Source organism: Amphiura filiformis, chromosome 1 (assembly GCF_039555335.1).
Source record: "Amphiura filiformis chromosome 1, Afil_fr2py, whole genome shotgun sequence".
Lineage (NCBI taxonomy): Eukaryota > Metazoa > Echinodermata > Ophiuroidea > Amphilepidida > Amphiuridae > Amphiura > Amphiura filiformis.
In genome coordinates, this window is record NC_092628.1 from 59,558,417 (window position 1) to 59,575,113 (window position 16,697).

General features: G+C 39.7%; 1 protein-coding gene across 1 annotated transcript in view; it reads left to right on the forward strand.

The window, feature by feature from the left end:
• The first annotated feature begins 369 nt into the window (after positions 1 to 369).
• The window catches only part of LOC140162017 (uncharacterized), a 42,067-nt gene continuing 25,739 nt past the window's right edge, over positions 370 to 16,697 (forward strand). The window contains exon 1 of the mRNA XM_072185310.1: positions 370 to 481. The gene's annotated coding sequence lies outside the window, so the exon portion shown is untranslated. The remainder of the gene's footprint in view (positions 482 to 16,697) is intronic.

Below are 16,697 nucleotides of genomic sequence, written 5' to 3' on the forward strand. Positions count from 1 at the left end.
TTTTTATCAAAATTCGACTATGGCATAGTCTACTTCATATGCCACTGTTGTAATTTCGTTCTGGTATACCACCAGAACGAAATACCTACCATGCATGAACAATGTAGCCAGAGGCCGGGGCCAGAGGTTTCCAGTGGTACGGTATAAAAATCTCAACTTTTTTGAAAAAAAGTGGGGGATGAGGCTGTGGATCACGAAATGCCCTTATATACAGGGATGATGTAAAAAATTGAAAACTATTGTCCCGGGTAGAAAACGCCGCGTAAAAAGGTTGATTTTTACGCCCGGTTTTTACGTGCTTTTCAATGGAGAAGTTATTTGGTGGTCTACGCCCTGAACTAGATCTGAAGTGTGCTCCATTTTGTGACGGAATTTCCATGTGTATGACAATAACATGGCCGCGCACAAGCTACTTGTTTTGAACGTGAGCTGAGATCTTGAGACTGGGATCTTCTTATTTATCATGTTTATACTAGTCATTGTAAGTAGCAGCTCATTTTGTATGTTGCATTAGAAGTAGTACTAGTAGTATATTATATACTAGCGGGAGACCCGCTAGTTGAGTAAACGGGAGCGGTAAAGGCTTACCAAAGTTTAGTCAGGAGGTAGACTGGGGAACTCAGTCCTCAATGATAGTCAGTCATTTATCTTTTGGTCGTTATATGACAATCATTTGAGGGACTGAGTTGTTATAATATATCTTCCGAGGTGCAATTTCAGACAATAGCTGGGGATTAGTGGGGCAGAGGTTATCTATTGAATCCTTTCATGACCACTGAAGCATAGTCAAGTCTGCCAAGGACACTCGGCACAAATTGAAAGACCATCACAAAAGAATGCATGCATGTCAGGTCATCGACACCAATTTGGTGTTTGTTATGACACAAATTTTGTGTCTGTTATGCACCTCGAAATATGTACCTTAAAGTCTGTATCTAGTCAGGAGGGTGAAAGTGCATAGGAACAATGTCGGAAACTACGTCACGCTATTGTTCGACTAAAAATGATGTAGTTTAAAAACTACATCATTTTTAACCCCTTCCGTTTCCGTAATACAGCTTTAGTCTCCTCCACCTTCGCAACACAGTACGTGGAGTGACTGGAATCACAATGACAGCGGAGGAGAATACTAGCTGGTCAGACAATTTAATTCCATCAAGCATATAATACCTGAACAATCACCGTCATTGATCGATAACTACAGAATATATTGTATACACAAAATATAATTTTAAAATTGCAAACCTGTTAACTTATATACTTGTGTACTAAAGTATAAGGACACGTGAATAAAATCATGTCGAAGACAAAATGGCCGCTAATCCGCCTATTGTCTAGACTTAAACTACATCTTCCGGTTTGTTACGTAATACTAGGATGCCATGCCCTGGTTTAGTAAGACCTCAGCTTGAATATGCTGCATCAGCATGGAGCCCATATACATCTAGGGACATCAATTAAGTCATTGGAAACAGTCCAGCGCCAAGCAGCCCGATTTATTTGTGGAAACTTTGATAGGCGGGCTAGCGTCACACCACTACTTCACCAGTTAGATCTGGACCTAAAACAAGGAGACTGTTCATTCAGTGTTCAATGTTCCACAAAATACATCATGGACTCATAAATGTCAACTTTCCACCCATCATCAAACTGCATCCAACCGTTGGGAAATTAACCCACCATCTCCGGTATCAGCCCATCCGAGCAGCTCGGGACACTTACAAGTATTCTTTCTTCATTCGCACGATACCAATTTGGAACTGCCTGCCTGTGGAAGTAGACTGCCTAACTAGCCTGTATCTCGTTTCGGCCAAAGAACGTCTGTAATACATACCTGTTTTTAATGACTTTGCAACAATGTTTCTATTGTCAGCAATAACAGCTTGCATTCACACTTTTGAGTTTATATGGTGAATTTTCGTACACATCATAAATAAGTGAAATCAGAATATCCTGAAAGGAATTTAGGTAACAAATTCAACGACACTGACCTCACAGCAGCTAATGTTTTCATGTAAACATGGCGTCATTAGACATTTTAGCCTACGTTTCAGTATCCTACTATCGGATCGTTGAAACAACAAAACCTCAATCCCCGGCCTCATTCACGCATTCACTCACCTTCCTACACCACCAGTTGAAATAAAACTCGAAACATCCCGTGTTATTCCTCAAAACTACATGCACCTTCATTAATAAAAAATTGAAATCCTAGTAGAAATCCGTTATCGAAAATTGTTTGATATAAAACGTCACCAAAAGTAATTTTTCTGAAGAGTAGATACCGCGTGTCAAAATGGCGGCCGCAGTCGCATCCCCAGCTTTGTATCGTGTACCCAGGTCACGGTATGTCTACGTGACGAACAGTCAAGGTCAGAGAACAGCGCAACCTGTCTGCTGTCATGCCGTAATATAATGGCTCCGCCCAATGAACGGCGCTGTCAATCATCCTTATTGCCTTTGTCGAATAGACTTTTACGCATGTAAGAGCTCACGCAGTCCTCACTTTTAGGATCGACGAGCGTCAGGCCGACACAATCTGGTTGTGTAGGAGACTACCATCGTGATGCCCACGTTGGAGCCATTGGATTACGGAAGAAATATTCATACCAGGACTGAAGCAAATGTGGCCATTTCTATGTTTGTACCGGGCAAGTACCGGACATTTTTCAACACGGAGCTAGCGGCGGAAAATACTGCAAATTGGCCCAAGGTAAGCAAAGGGTTGGGGATCGCATTTTTAACTTTGACTAAACTGTTTCGGAGTTAAGGCACGCTAAAAGTAGACCATTTCGGGGGCTGTATTTGGTGTACATGTGACGTTTTGAACAGAGTAAAAAACGACCACTTATTCGCTATTGCTGAAGTATACCCGCCGAATCATGTCCAATACACAAGGTATTGGTACATGAGATCAGGTATACTGTGGAAGCTGTAACATCAACATCAGTCCAAGCCTTCCAGTCAGCAGCACTCCCTGCAGTTAGAGCTTTACAGCCTTCTGCAGTCCACCAGGTTCTCTAAGCATCTAGAGTTCATTTTTACTCGCACATCTTGTACATATCCTGCACTATTGGCACATCTGCACCTGTGTTTTGAGCAGCACATTTCTCCTTGGACAAGCTATCTGCTTTATTTAGGAGCATAAAGACTGAAGTAAACGGGAGTGTTTTAGCTCGAGATACTCTAGCTAAAATACAGGTTTACATTTACTATCTTACATTATCTTGCTGTATTTCAGCTAGAGCTCCAAACGACAAGCTTCCGGGTTTTTTGGAGAACAATACTGTTACATAAGATGAAGAAGAAACCTGCCTCGGAGCCCGCCCTACTCATTATTTCATTGTAGGCCTACTTATTGCAATTTGCCTAGTGACATTACGTTACGTAATCAACACAAAGCTTTTGTGAGGATTAGTGAGTGGATAAGAAATTGACAGTGGAGGATACGAAGGACACGCCGATTGTTAGTTGTCAATCATGAATTGCCGCAACGTATTAATATTTTACTGCATGGCATTCCGCAAACACCAAGACAAATTATGCCGTATTTTTCCAAGGATCATCTAATATGAAGTAAGCTGAATGCGATCTGTACTTTTGTAACATTCCGCTCGCTTTGATCACCTATTATCGGCGTAATTTGCTTGAAAACATGTGAGTTCATGTTGTGTAAACATAATTAGCATAGACACAAATGAAATTACGATGCAATACAATGCAATTTGAATGCGCAGCAGATCTATAGAAATAACGTTGCCCGGTTTTATGCAGAATTAGACCCTGTCTGGAGTGTTTAGTATTAGTAAACAGGAGTAAACGGTGATGATAATCATGCGGTCTTGGTGTAGATTATTCATCCAGTAATAATCAGATGTTGATAATCATGTTAGCTCCTGTCATGTAAGAAGCTAAACTTTTATATAAGTGAATATCCAGATCTGTGATAATGTTGTTATACTCACTCAATCCCTCAGATTTATTTTGCAAATCTGTCACCCATTGACCCGTTTTTTTCACCAGCTTACACCCAATGACCCCCTTTTTTTAAAAAGAAATTTACACCAAATCTGCAAATATTTTAGTCGCTTCACGCCCATTGTGAACAAATTTAACATTTTTGTAGCAATTTCCGTTTCACAAAGGCATATTTTCACAAAACGTTGCCCAGAAAGTTATATTTAACACCAGCTTACACCCAGTGACCCCTTTTTTAAAAAGAAATTTACACCAAATCTGCAAATATTTTAGGCACTTTCACAGCATTGTGAACAAATTTAACATTTTGTAGCAATTTCAGTTTCAAAAGGCAAATTTTCACAAAACGTTGCCCAGAAAGTTATATTTAACGGTTAATGGCACTGAATTTTAGCGTTCTCACACATTTTCTTGGAGGCCCCCACTGAATAACCCCCTTTTTTACCATAATCGCCTTCGATAGACCCCTAGTGTCATACTCTGGTAGGGACAGACTGTACGTTACTTTCATATTCGAGTGCCCCCTCCCCTCCCGGCGCACCCTCCATCAGACACCCTCCCTCCGCGTATTGATAAGAAGCTTGTTTTGGACATCCGATAACAACTATTATAGTGTCAAAGTGGTCGCAAATAGCTTCAATCCGGTCTTTATTTTGAATTTTTTTTCAAATAGGGCCTACTCAGGGGGCCACATCCCCCTAGGTATTAAGAAGTGCCCGTTTTTGCTTCTGCTTCGGACAGCTGTACACTTGCGTTTTAAACGATGATAACAACATTAGTGTCAAAATGGTGCTTCAATTGAGCCTTTATTTTGATTTTTTTTCAAATACTCAACTCCCCCCCTTGATACCCCCTGCGTATAAAGAAGTGTCCGTTTTGGCTTCTGTTTTGGACACCTGTACACTTTACAGCAATGACAAAACAGAAATGGTCCCCGAAATGGCTCCAATTAGGCCTAGATCTTTATTTTGATCAAGTGTTCAATTCTGAGTGGACACCCCCCCCCTCCTCAGACCATCAGACAGCCCTCTGCGGTGTGCGACCTATAAACCCAGACGCAGTACGTGTCAGGGTGCGTGACTCGCCACTAATCAGCGCGCGTGCATTTTTGACGCGCAGTTTGGTCATGACCTGAGCCGTAAGGTTATTGACCTCAACGGCCTAGCAACCGATCATTTTTTTTGTTATTTCCATAGTGATTGAATAGTTTTGCAAAAATGAACCTCAGATGGTTTAATGGCAATATGTACCCGATCAATGTACGAATAAATCAGAGCTGAAAGTGAAATCATCTCTGAGTCTATTCGCGAACAAGATTTAGCGACTTCCTTTTATTTATATAGATATAGTATAGTATATTTTATTCACACACAAATCGTGGCCCTCAGGCCAAATTACAAGTGGTTTACGTCATTACAATATTAAAAACAATTAAACATTAAAAGATACAGTATCAATATTAACAAGGAAAAATACAGCAACTGCTGTTGATAGAAAATAAAATATTGCACTTATTCAAGACATCATTCAAAAACATTATAAATACACACCATTAAAAGGCTTTATAAATACACACCATCATGACCATTAAAAGTATCATTTGCTTTCGAAAATGCAGAACTTTTTTAGCCTTGTATACGATTTTTGGCTCTGAGCGGAGCTTATCAGTGCCTTTGTCATGCAACTAACTAGCATTCATTTTCAGGCCACAATACGCTGTTGGTTTTTATGCTAAGGATCATTTAATGACTGATATGAAGGCTTAAGTTTCGTTTCTAAGTTTGGCTAAGTTATTTTTGAATCGATTGCACTCCAGATTTTATTGAAATTCAGGCGATAAAAGTATTATTTTTTTTTAAAAAAGACCAAAATAGTCACGATAATCGAGTTATATCTTGGTTCCCTGTGTGTGCTAGAGATTATTCTGGTCTGTATAATTTAAGATGCGTAATACAGACGGAAACCAATGGAGGTACATTTCTTAAGATTTAGTTCAGATCAGAAATTATTTGACTACTTCTTAACTTTTCTTCACTATTTCTTTATAATTTCAATAAAGAGATAGGTAAAAAAAAAAAAAAAATAGTCAAGAACATGTCTGAATCTTGAATAAATCCCCGAATAAATCTGAACAAATGACTTTTCTGGGGACTATTTGGCTTGCGCAAGTGCAGTACGAAAGCACTGTGCCGATTTTTTTGTTAAAGGTCACGTTTTTACCGATAAGCTGCGATGCTCAACAAACTTCGTACTTTTCTATGAGGCTATTTTGAACCAATAAATCGATTAGTTTTTCTTGATTGATGACATCACCATTTCTGAACCAATCAGCAAACAGTTTTGTGTGATTGATCGATTCTTGCAGTAGTCTCCACAGCAGCCAGTTTGGTTCCGCCCTTCCACACAAACATTTTTGTGGAGGGGCGCAACACTAAATCACTACGCATTTTATGTAAGAACGAAATTCGGCTAATATAGTCCATAGTGAGTATGAGATTGTAGCGACCATATCTACCGACATGTTCACTTTAAATCACTCAATATCAGCTCATATGAATTCGACAAGTGTCTTAAATGATAACATGCAGAAAAAACGGACATTTTATCTCAAAAGCAATTCTCTGTGGCGGATGAAGACAACTTCCGATTTTGAAATGTGAGTGGTGAATTTAGTATATTTTTAGGCCATATTTTTTGCACCGCGAAATAGCGAAAAAAGTCAACGGTCATCGATATATGCCGACAAAAGTTTTGGAATCTACAGAAATAGAGCTTTAATTTGATACCAAATTTATTTTGTCAAGTATTGCAGGGACGCCAGGAATGGCGCTCGAAGTAGGCCAAAATCACACGTTATCCTATGGGACGCTTATTTAGTGTTGCGCCCCCTTGTAACGGCCGTCGCTATGAACGCGTTCTTTTTACATTCTTCGCGTAAAATAAGAAATGCGCGTCATGAAATGTGTTCTATTTCAATCATGATGATAAACAAGGATTTCGAAAAGTCACCCTGATGAATTATTATTGGGAAAAATGCTTTATTGGCCGAGCAGGCGCCTGCAAAGTCTAGAAATTGTATCCAAAAATCTTCAAAAGGCTCAAAAATGGGTTTTAAAGTTAATAGGCATTGTTAATCTGCATGAAGCCGTTTTGCTGCATATTCAGTAGGCCTATGCAAAAAGACCATAATTGTTACTACTGAAACGGGGGGTGTGTTTGTACTTCACACTCATTAACAAGTGCTTTAAAAACAAAATGGCAAGACAGATAATCTAGAAAAGAAATTAAACTTGGTTCAAAGACGTGCTTAAATTGTTGTCTGTCACTAGTTTTAGTGAGTTTTGTGCAAACTCTCGCATATTGGAGGAAAAGTCGAAATATGCGATTTTCCGCGTTTCGGCACTGATCTTTAAAACAACATTTCTCTTGAACGAAATGTCGCAGAGACATGAAATTTTCGGCGTTGAGCTACAAATTTTCTCTAATTTAATTAATTAGTGACAAATGTGGATTTTGAAAACTTTTAAATCCTTATAAGGGGCGCAACACTAAATCACTACGCATTTTATGTAAGAACGAAATTCGGCTAATATAGTCCATAGTGAGTATGAGATTGTAGCGACCATATCTACCGACATGTTCACTTTAAATCACTCAATATCAGCTCATATGAATTCGACAAGTGTCTTAAATGATAACATGCAGAAAAAAACGGACATTTTATCTCAAAAGCAATTCTCTGTGGCGGATGAAGACAACTTCCGATTTTGAAATGTGAGTGGTGAATTTAGTATATTTTTAGGCCATATTTTTTGCACCGCGAAATAGCGAAAAAAGTCAACGGTCATCGATATATGCCGACAAAAGTTTTGGAATCTACAGAAATAGAGCTTTAATTTGATACCAAATTTATTTTGTCAAGTATTGCAGGGACGCCAGGAATGGCGCTCGAAGTAGGCCAAAATCACACGTTATCCTATGGGACGCTTATTTAGTGTTGCGCCCCTTGTAACGGCCGTCGCTATGAACGCGTTCTTTTTACATTCTTCGCGTAAAATAAGAAATGCGCGTCATGAAATGTGTTCTATTTCAATCATGATGATAAACAAGGATTTCGAAAAGTCACCCTGATGAATTATTATTGGGAAAAATGCTTTATTGGCCGAGCAGGCGCCTGCAAAGTCTAGAAATTGTATCCAAAAATCTTCAAAAAGGCTCAAAATGGGTTTTAAAGTTAATAGGCATTGTTAATCTGCATGAAGCCGTTTTGCTGCATATTCAGTAGGCCTATGCAAAAAGACCATAATTGTTACTACTGAAACAGGGGGGGGTGTGTTTGTACTTCACACTCATTAACAAGTGCTTTAAAACAAAATGGCAAGACAGATAATCTAGAAAAGAAATTAAACTTGGTTCAAAGACGTGCTTAAATTGTTGTCTGTCACTAGTTTTAGTGAGTTTTGTGCAAACTCTCGCATATTGGAGGAAAAGTCGAAATATGCGATTTTCCGCGTTTCGGCACTGATCTTTAAAACAACATTTCTCTTGAACGAAATGTCGCAGAGACATGAAATTTTCGGCGTTGAGCTACAAATTTTCTCTAATTTAATTAATTAGTGACAAATGTGGATTTTGAAAACTTTTAAATCCTTATAAGGGGCGCAACACTAAATCACTACGCATTTTATGTAAGAACGAAATTCGGCTAATATAGTCCATAGTGAGTATGAGATTGTAGCGACCATATCTACCGACATGTTCACTTTAAATCACTCAATATCAGCTCATATGAATTCGACAAGTGTCTTAAATGATAACATGCAGAAAAAAACGGACATTTTATCTCAAAAGCAATTCTCTGTGGCGGATGAAGACAACTTCCGATTTTGAAATGTGAGTGGTGAATTTAGTATATTTTAGGCCATATTTTTGCACCGCGAAATAGCGAAAAAAAGTCAACGGTCATCGATATATGCCGACAAAAGTTTTGGAATCTACAGAAATAGAGCTTTAATTTGATACCAAATTTATTTTGTCAAGTATTGCAGGGACGCCAGGAATGGCGCTCGAAGTAGGCCAAAATCACACGTTATCCTATGGGACGCTTATTTAGTGTTGCGCCCCTTGTAACGGCCGTCGCTATGAACGCGTTCTTTTACATTCTTCGCGTATAATAAGAAATGCGCGGCATGAAATGTGTTCTATTTCAATCATGATGATAAACAAGGATTTCGAAAAGTCACCCTGATGAATTATTATTGGGAAAAATGCTTTATTGGCCGAGCAGGCGCCTGCAAAGTCTAGAAATTGTATCCAAAAATCTTCAAAAAGGCTCAAAAATGGGTTTTAAAGTTAATAGGCATTGTTAATCTGCATGAAGCCGTTTTGCTGCATATTCAGTAGGCCTATGCAAAAAGACCATAATTGTTACTACTGAAACGGGGGGGGGGGGGGTGTTTGTACTTCACACTCATTAACAAGTGCTTTAAAAACAAAATGGCAAGACAGATAATCTAGAAAAGAAATTAAACTTGGTTCAAAGACGTGCTTATAAATTGTTGTCTGTCACTAGTTTTAGTGAGTTTTGTGCAAACTCTCGCATATTGGAGGAAAAGTCGAAATATGCGATTTTCCGCGTTTCGGCACTGATCTTTAAAACAACATTTCTCTTGAACGAAATGTCGCAGAGACATGAAATTTTCGGCGTTGAGCTACAAATTTTCTCTAATTTAATTAATTAGTGACAAATGTGGATTTTGAAAACTTTTAAATCCTTATAAGGGGGCGCAACACTAAATCACTACGCATTTTATGTAAGAACGAAATTCGGCTAATATAGTCCATAGTGAGTATGAGATTGTAGCGACCATATCTACCGACATGTTCACTTTAAATCACTCAATATCAGCTCATATGAATTCGACAAGTGTCTTAAATGATAACATGCAGAAAAAAACGGACATTTTATCTCAAAAGCAGTTCTCGGTGGCGGATGAAGACAACTTCCGATTTTGAAATGTGAGTGGTGAATTTAGTATATTTTTAGGCCATATTTTTGCACCGCGAAATAGCGAAAAAAAGTCAACGGTCATCGATATATGCCGACAAAAGTTTTGGAATCTACAGAAATAGAGCTTTAATTTGATACCAAATTTATTTTGTCAAGTATTGCAGGGACGCCAGGAATGGCGCTCGAAGTAGGCCAAAACAGGGCGATGTGACTTCATAAGGGCAATGTCGGGGATTATAGGACACAGTTGATGGGGAGAGATGAGGTCCGACCAGGTCCGACCGAGTCTCCTACACAGGTTACGCTCCCTGTGGAGGGGCGGAACCAAACTGGCTGATGTGGAGACTAAGCCAGTTTGCGTCGGTCTGATACTCGTCTTTGACCATGCGCAGATCTGGCTGGTCAGGAAGATATTTAATATCCCGAATTTTAATATGCCTACCAGTTCCACCGTATAACCGATTTGCTAGAGAATATTTGTTACCATGTTTAATAAATTCGTATTAATCGTATAATAAAATGTGGCCAAATGTATATTTGTGTACATAGTGTGTGGATCCACTCTTCTACGGACTTGGCTACTAAGCATGTCGGGAAGGATATGGCGGTATGCTGACCTGGGTCAATATGTTCTGAGCAGATGAGGTCCGACCAATTGCCTACGACCTTGTGTGCGATCATGTGTAACAGGCAATTCCCGATATAATAGAGATTCCCTGGCCAAAATCACACGTTATCCTATGGGACGCTTATTTAGTGTTGCGCCCCCTGGAGGGAGCGTAACCAAACTGGCTGCATAGGAGACTAGCCTGAGTCCCTCGGCCCCGATCTCGAAACAATCAACATGGCGGAATAAAATGGCCGTTTCTCGATTCGGGGCCTGAGAACGAACCGTGCAAAAAAGTGGGGCGATTAATTCTTTTGTATTGTATTGTTTTCACGACGAAAACACGTCGGGCGTGCGCAGTAGCTCAATCAATGACGTAGAAACTAGCTCAAACTCATCAGCAGTATTATCGTTGACGCCTGCGCAATACTTGTTGTACGGCCAGTTAGGGCTTGTAGAAGAGATGATACGTGATTAATTATTCATGAAATTATTTTTTTTTGTGAAATCAGAGCAGAGAGATGCCATCAGCTTGTCTGTGTGAAAGTGCATAGAAAAAACAACAAAATATGTTTAATTTCAAACCTGATTGTTAGTGCTGAAACTTTGGCTGGAGAAATTGAAGGTGACGTTGCTGGTTATCTTTTAGACCGTTTATCTGAAGTCATGTGTTATTTTAGAGCAAAATAGGAGGCATTTTTGTGCCATGTAAACGGCGATCGGCATTTTCTAGTTTGCAATTCATGGATTGTATTTCATTGTTTGTACACTGTCAACAAGCAGCCTGATAAATTGAACTATACGGATTGTACACACACCGTAATTTGTATGTTATTCATTGATCAGTGTAGCCTAGGCACGGGCTAAGCATGTAAGTACTACAGAAAGCTACTAAGTCATGCACGGTCTCAAGACAGACAAAGAAATTCATTGTCGTGATGGTCATGAATGATCATGATGATTGCATACCATGATAGGCATGACCCCATGTAGGGCCTACACAGTATCCTGAGTATGGCATACATCATGTTCATCAGATTCAGACATGCATAATTGACAGATATGCTGCATGAACAGTGTGAATACTGATCGTGATGGTGCTGGTTTACAAATTTAAATTACGATGTCCCAGCATGCCAGTGTATGTCATGTCTGAATCTGAGTATGCTTGTCACTGCACGACTGTCAGTCCCGCTGTCAATACATTGTAACTTGCCTCACCGAGAACTGTGCTGTGCAACTGCACGACTCCTGCACGACTCAGACGCTGCACTGCACTTGAAATCGAATGGATGGTATTCTTCATGTTAAATAACTGGTAAGTTCATGTCTTCATGCCAAATCATGGGTTGATCTCAAGACTCAATTTTACAATTTGACAAAGACTCGATCCCAAAACGGAGTCCCACAATTATGACTAGGCCTAGCATGCCTGGGCTCGGCCTCGGGTTTCATGGCTTAGGCTTAGCCACAAAGTATTCAAATGTGAGTAGGCTAGAAGAATGATAGGCCTAGCCTGTCATGATATGTTTTGCATGAATGTAGGACAAAATACTGGTCATGCTAGGCCTAGCAGTAGTAGCAGTACCATGACTATGTACGGTACATGTAATCCTATTTACCTTGCACGCATTTCTCCATTTAGGCATTACACTTACCGTAGTCTATGGCCATGATGGCTGGGCCCTCATGCATCGTACCATCAGGGCATTATACTTGCCGTAGTCTACGTCTACGCATACACACATTAGTCTAAGACTGGACCTATTATAGTCACACATCGTATCGTTATGTATGCATGGTGTTACACTTGCATGACTTGCTGTAGTCTACAGCCTAGCCGTGTACCTACCGTTATTAGAACGGAAGTTGCGTAACATTGTGACGTAAGTTACGCAACGTAAGCTACGTTGGGTAACTTAACAATGCAATGCAATGTAAGTTACGCAACGTAAGTTATGTTGCGTAAATTAACAACGCAATGTAAGTTACGCAACGTAAGTTACGTCACGTAAGTTGTGTGTCGTAAGTTGCGTAACATTGTGACTACTGTACCGTAACACTATACTGACTACCAATCCCGTACCGTAGTTCTAGGCCCACTCCCAACTGCACATTTATACATGACTTACAACCGGTATAATCTTAAGTAAATTTTTTATGACCCCCTATCGCAGGCTATTTTTTTTTACGACCCCTGATCTCGAGTCAAAAAGTTTTATGCCCCCTCCCGCCTACACAGACTGACGACAAATTATTCATCACCGAACTCTATTTTTGGTCTAAAAGTCTATGATCCCCAATATATTCATGACCCACCCCCATTCGAAGAAAATTACAGCCCCCTAATATAAACAAACACACTGGTCATAGAAAAAAAATACACGTGAATCAAGTTGAACAATTAATAAAATAAACAGTAAAAAAAGTGAAATATTGTATTACAATTCTTTTCTTTTTTTCAATTTCCCACGTGCGTATTAAATGATGAAGGAAAAAAGGAAAAACAATGCATATTTTGCAAGTCAAAGAGCTAGAGCATGAGGAGACAAGTGACAACTCAAAAATGCATGGAAAACGGGCTGGAAAATGATGTGTGAAATTAGAATGAATAAATATTCAGGCAGTACAAATTTGTTTATTTATTTATAATTTCATGTCAAATGTCATGATTATAGTAAACAATGCAAATATTTCATTCATAATAAATTATAACATCCTTAAAAGGAGATGCTGTGACCACGTGATAAGAACTAATTAATTATTCATGAGCTAATAAATGCTCCAATTTTCGAACGCAATCGTTACCAGTCCTCACCTGCAAGCACAACCCGATGACCGTGCGTAAGCAGTTGAAGGACTGGTGGATCAAGTCTAATAGGAGACTAAGTTCACTGACCCACTGACCTTGCAAACTCAACCACAGAGAGCTACGGTGCATAATCGAGGTGAAAATACGCTAGTTTGTTTACATGAGCTCATGAGCTTCTGGTAAATGTCATTCCGAAGCATTTACGAGCATACCATAATATTTTTTTAATTAAATATAAAGATGTTTATTTAAGTTATTTGTAAAATTCAGCGATGGACTTAATCTAGAAGTGGTTTGATTTTATAGTTGTAAACGCGGGACTCGACCGGCATGACAAGTTGAACATGTGAAGTTCCAAATTCGGAAGCCATGTACTACTATTCCATGTACGTAGGTCTCACACGTACACGAACTGCTCCGAGGTTATACTGACTACTAGATTGTCTACTTTTGTACTTTCGTAAGTGATGAAATTGAAGAAAAAATCATGAAGTGAAATCTATCAGAAATAAACACTGATGTGATGTAGGCTAGTCCTGCTTAATCGGAGTACAGCATCCAGGCAGATCCAGATCCGAACAGAACTTACGATTGTTCGGTTGGACTCTTGGGTTCAACACACATGACACAACAGACATGTCAGGACAGAACAGTTTTGGTGTTTACAAAAAAATGCAAATGATCTCAAGTCACAAAAATTTGTTATAAAATTTCATTTATTGTCTCGCCTCAGTATTTCTGTCTGTCCGGGGTGTGGATGTCCGTGTGTCCGTCCGAGCTGTATCTGGGGAACTGTAAGACCTACGGGGACGCTACTTGGTGGGAGGAAGGTTATCTAAGTTTGCTCCGTAATTGTATGTTTTCGGTGAAAATAATGCAAATTAACATAGCTAATTTGCATAATTTATGCGAAAATCAGCGCAAATTGATAAAATTTCATTTCTGAACTTTGTTCAGGATGGGACTTAGTAATCACTATTTCCGCCTGTGTGTGGGGTGGGATGTCCGAATGTCCGTCGGAGCTGTATCTGGGGAACCGTAAGACCTACTGGGGGACGCTACTTGGTGGGAGGAAGGGTATCCAAGTTTGCTCCGTAATCATATGTTTTCGGTGAAAATATGCAACTTAACATAGCTAATTTGCATATTTTATGCGAATATCAGCGCAAGTTGATAGCGGCGCATGGTAACGAAACCTTGTGACAGGAATGATACACACCTGCTGATCACCTGATTAGTTTTTGGCTTAAAAGTATGCGCATTTAGTTGTTAAGTTGCATAATTTATGCGGAACGCTTCTACAAAATGGTTGGAAATCTGAAGAAATCCGCCTTGTGAAGCTGTTTCTGGGGATCCGTAAGAATGCTAAGCCCTATGATGATGAAACGTGGTGGGGGTAGCATGACCAGAGGATCTCGACCTGATTCGATTTTCAGCGCAAAATATGGTAATTACCTACCTAATTTGCATAATTTATGCATAATATGCAAAAACCTTTTTCTCGGAGACTAGGGTCATACGTTCTTCAAACTTGGTGGGCGGGTGCATCTTGACCCCAGACAGAACAAGTTTGTATTGGTTAGTGGGTGAAGGTCACTCGAGGTCATCCAGGGGTCATCTAAGGTCAAATTACTAAAACTGTCGTATGGGCATGAAACTTGGTGGGTACAGTTAACATTTAGAGTCAAATTTTCTGACGGTCATTTTGGGGTCATCCGAGGTCACTTAGGGGTCATCCGAGGTCAAATTACTAAAAACTGTCGTATGAGCATGAAACTTGATGGATACACTTAACATTATGAGTCAAATTTTCGGACGGTTATTTCGGGGTCATCTGAGCTCACAAGGGGTCATCTGAGGTCAAATTTCTAAAAACTCGTATGGGCATGAAACTTGGTGGGTACAGTCAACATTTAGAGTCAAATTATCGGACGGTCATTTCAGGGTCATCCGAGGTCACCAAGGGGTCACCTGAGGTCAAATTACTAAAAACTTGTATGGGCATGAAACTTGGTGGGTACACTTAACATTTAGAGTCAAATTTTTAGACGGTTATTTTGGGGTCATCTGAGGTCACCAAGGGGTCATCTGAGGTCAAATTACTAAAAACTGTTGTATGGGCATGAAGTTTTGTGGGTACAGTCAACATTTAGAGTCAAATTTTGGAAGGTCATTTCGGGGTCATCCGAGGTCACCCAGGGTCATCTAAGGTTAAGTTACTAAAACTCGCATGGGCATGAAACTTGGTGGGTACAGTCAACAATTCAAGCCAAATTTTTGGAATGTCATTTTGGGGTCATCCAAGGTCACTCAGGGGTCATCTGTGGTCAAATTACTAAAACCTCATGTGGATATGAAACTTGATGGATGTATTATGCTCTGCAAATAAGATATAGCTACCAACCAGCAAGATGTATGATTGCATGTGATCTGGCACATACAATGTATATGATTTCACCTGTTGCACATTCGACTGCAATTACTTTCACATTCAAAAAGCACAGAGCCACAGCGCCATTGGTGCTCTTGTTTTACTACAAGAGTACAATCAGACTAGTTCACCACGTAAATTTTTTATATTTTTTGACAACTTCATGAACTTGGCTTGGGCATGCAGTTAGTGTGCGGTTTTAGTGTGCAGGTTTCAGACCTCTCTCTCTCTCTCTCTCTCTCTCTTTATAAAGAAGGTACCGACTCCCAAAGATGAAATTTATTTAAAGGGCAACTTTTGGGTCCAAATTTAGACCCCCCTTATACTCCAGTCCAAAGTCCAAAGTAAATGGCTGCCACTAGACTGCGGAACTCAGTCCTCAATGGTGATGGTACATTCTTATTCAATGGGTGCGTCTTGTAAAGAATTCACGTAATTTGATTGGTTTTCTGGTGTACAATATCTCACAATAGTTGATAGTGATATTAGTCAGGGCGCGCACGCCACGCAACGGCGCGCGCTTGTTGCTCCTCAATGATCGCACGATAATGCGTTCGCGTAATACACGTCGCGAGAACTAAGAACGCGATTCGGGCGGCTCAGATGTTCGTGATGGTTTCGTTCATTTAAAACAGCGGGGATATCCTCACAAAATTAACTTTATTTTTTCTGAAAAAGTACAGTTTTTCTCGCAAAAATTACATTAAAAACTGAATAAGAATGAGAATAAAAGATAGATTTTGTTTTTGCCTATCAATATCGTGTCATAATGGATGGGCTGGCCAATATTTTTATCGTAGTAGATACAGTCTGCGACCGCATGAAATAATTGATATACTGGCCAGCCCATCCATTATGA